This window comes from Mesoplodon densirostris, chromosome 8, assembly GCF_025265405.1.
Source record: "Mesoplodon densirostris isolate mMesDen1 chromosome 8, mMesDen1 primary haplotype, whole genome shotgun sequence".
NCBI lineage: Eukaryota > Metazoa > Chordata > Mammalia > Artiodactyla > Ziphiidae > Mesoplodon > Mesoplodon densirostris.
The window spans coordinates 71912600-71916468 of NC_082668.1; positions in this window are offsets into that span (position 1 = coordinate 71912600).

A 3869-nucleotide genomic window follows, 5' to 3' on the forward strand; every position below is an offset into this window, starting at 1 on the left:
TTTTTTTTTTTTTTTTTTGCGGTACGCGGGTCTCTCACTGTTGTGGCCTCTCCCGTTGCAGAGCACAGGCTCCGGACGCGCAGGCTCAGCGGCCATGGCTCAAAGGCCCAGCCGCTCCGCGGCATGTGGGATCTTCCCGGACCGGGGCACGAACCCGTGTCCCCTGCATCGGCAGGCGGACTCCCAACCACTGCGCCACCAGGGAAGCCCCCTGTATTGTTATTTAATGGCCTTACTGGCAGTGTTCTTAAAGATGTTCTCTACTGACATATTTCGTAATTCACTGAGCTCCACACTTTTCTTTTCTTACATTCTCCTCTCTTTCCTTCACTTTCCAAGATTACAAAATATATGATATAATCAATAAATGATAGAATTTATGTTTTAGTTTTCATACTGTATGCCAAAGAATTGCATTTTCCCACAATGTCTTGCTGGGAAATTGAAATCCAGTCTTTTTTAAGTATAATCAGACGTGAGATCTCTTAGAACGTGTTTCTCTTTCCTCTCTTCCTTTTTCTCCCCCTCGGTCCACATCCACCTGACCCTTCTCCATACTTTTTCCCGGTCAGCTGAGGCTAAGCATATTGAAAGGATTTTAAATGTCTTCTTCTTCCTCTGACAGATATTTGAAACTCCACCCTAGAGTCTCTTTTTTTTACTTTAAATTTGTGGAATAGTGACATCACTAAACCACTGTGCCAGCTTAGGAGATCTTAAAGCTTGTTCAGTGCAGTCTTAGCCCAAATCAAGTGTAGAGTTGTCCCTACCTTGTCTTTAGGTGTCTAGTAGCTGCTTAGACTTATGGGCATTGGAACACTGTGGGGAAGCAGCTGAAAGGGGAGGTACTTCTGCATAAAAGCAGTCCTGCTGGGGTTTCAGCCAGTGACTGGTGGGTGCAATCAAGAGATTGGGGGCAGGGGGTGTTGGTGGTGACATCTATCCCTGAAGGCAGAGCATTGGACTGGCCAAGTCTTCTGAGCCCTTGAAAGGAATTTTCATCCGTGTATCTTCTCTCAGCTCCTTAGACACATCCTGGGTAGTGTGTACTGGGGGGTGGGCAGGGAGTGCTTATTATCTTGGGCAACTTCCAAGGTAAGTTCACAAACAAAACTCCCACTGCTCTCCTCTCTCCTTCTCCCTCTGGTTCTCCTCTGAATTCCCACCCACATCCCCTGCATCTTTTCCATACAAAACCCTCATTCTCCTCTTTTCTGAACACCCCCTCAAAACCAGAGCCCACACGATTAGGCACTGTTTTCTCTTTGCTGAATGATAGGGTTTCCAAACATTGTACAGAGGTGGGGGGAATTGCATGGGGAAATGGGAGGGGGAGAAAGAAATCCTCCACCCTAGATTGGGTTAATCCATCAAAGTAATCATTAAATGTTATGTTAAAACAAGTTGAACATTTACACCCTGCTATACTTGGAGCTTTGTTAAAATGCAGATGAACAAAGAAGGGTATCTCTTGTTCGTTATTTGACCTAAGTAAAGATTAATTTCCAACCCCTTGCGCTTCCCTGGTGGCGCAGTGGTTGAGAATCTGCCTGCTAATGCAGGGGACATGGGTTCGAGCCCTGGGCTGGGAGGATCCCACATGCCGCGGAGCAACTAGGCCCGTGAGCCACAACTACTGAGCCTGTGCGTCTGGAGCCTGTGCTCCGCAACGGGAGAGGCCGTGACAGTGAGAGGCCCGCGCACCGCGATGAAGAGTGGCCCCCACTTGCCACAACTAGAGAAAGCCCTCGCACAGAAACGAAGACCCAACACAGCAAAAAAAAAAAAAGTAATTAATTAATAAACTCCTATCCCCAACATCTTTAAAAAAATTTTTTTTCCAACCCTTTCCTGAGAGTAATTTTTGATAAATGTGACCTAGAGGGAACTGAGTACTTTAGAGAGATGCAGAAAGCACATGGGCAGAGAATATGACAAGGAAAAGAATGGGGAAGGCTGTGATGGTTCTGCTGTAGGCTTGCACAAGTAAAGTTATATTTACTTCCTAAACCACGAACTTAAAATACTCATATAGGGCCTCCCTGGTGGCGCAGTGATTAAGAATCCACCTGCCAATGCAGGGGACACGGGTTCTAGCCCTGGTCCGGGAAGATCCCACTTGCCGCAGAGCAACAAAGTCCGTGCGCCATGACTACTGAGCCTGCGCTCTAGAGCCCGCGAGCCACAGCTATGAGCCCGTGAGCCACAACTACTGAAGCCTGCGCGCCTAGAGCCCGTGCTCCACAACAAGAGAAGCCACTGCAATGAGAAGCCCGTGTACCGCAACGAAGAGTAGCCCCTGCTCGCTGCAGTTAGAGAAAGACCGCACGCAGCAACGAAGATCCAACGTAGCCAAAAATAAATAAGTAAACTAATTAATTAAAAAAATACTCATATAATTCCACTTTCCAGAGAAATATGGTTTGTTCCTTCCAACTCTCTATTTATCCTATTCCCGCTGACCATGCCTATCTTCTTCATAGTCATGCCTACCTGGTCTAGACTAGATCCTCTTTTGCACCAAACTTAAACCCTCTAATTCTGTCAGTGAACTGGGATATTATAATCCCCTCATCTCTCATCTGCTGTGGGTCCAAAATAGAGAGTTTTGAACGCTAACAGCTTTATGTGCATCTCATTGAGTATCCAGTAAATTCTGCACCCTCAGCCTACCCCCCCAACTGCTCTTTCCAGGAGAGATAAGATCAGTCTAAGCCTTTGATGTGCAACACAAAGATGCCTAAGGGATTCAAGGCTAACTTTAGATCAGAGCAAATCCAGATTCCAATATCAATGGCGGAACTAAGAAAGCATGAGAGAAATGAATATAATGGGAGCAAATGGGAAGTAGTTTGGTAGCAAGAGTAGAGACGCTAAGTAGCGAAGAACGACAAATGAGAAAGAGAAGCCAAAGCTGCCAAAAAAAAATGGCTGTCAATCAACAGGAAATGCCACTAGCATCAGAGCAGTGGGGTATTACCAGACAGGTTCCCCAAGGACCCTGCACAGAAGGAGAGGAAATTTGGGGGTATTTCAAGGCATGGTGACTCTTCTATGATAACTGTTACCTATGATTTCGATCATCTTCAAAGTTAGAGTGGTTCGGGGAACCTAAGGCCATATTTTAATTAACTTTATGACTATCTACCCACCCACCTTCCTCCCAAAAAATCAAGGATTTGTGGCCTGGAAAAATTTGTATTATAAGATAGCCCCAAAATGCTGGAATGTCCTAAGTCTCTGAAACTGAACTACTTTTCTGGAAGCTGACGTATTTACCTACTGACCACAATAAACCAAGGACTGCAACAGACCCCACCCAGGACAAAAGCAGACAGAGGAGAGGGTAAAGAAATGCTACATCACTGGAGACAGTTAAGAGTTTGCCAGCTGTGCACACTTTTTGTTTCAAACTTTCTGTACAAGCTTGGCAATGTTTAAGGAAAACTAAAGTAACATTACCAGGGTCAAGTTCAAGTGTTTAACCCCAAACCCCATACCACATAATTGACTTACTGCAAATAAGATATTCAGGGTTTCTCTTAAAATTCCTACTGGTGTCTTTCTTTTGTTGTTTTGAAACCACTGCTGTATCTGCACCAAGTTAAACAAACTTCCTAAGAGAAAAGTGTCCATGACAGATAGAATAAATGATCCCCTTTCAAAGTAAGTGAATTTTAAAATGTAGATGATCATTCTATATCCTTAGTTTTGGTTGCCAATGCAAATGAGTCAGAGAATTTGCCTCAGACAGTGAGTTAATTGTATAACTCTACAGAGGAAAATGCCATTGGAGAGTACTTGCTGACCTCACAGCTAAAAAAAAAAAAAAAAAAAAAAAAAGAAAAACCATTTAAAGATGTGGAAAC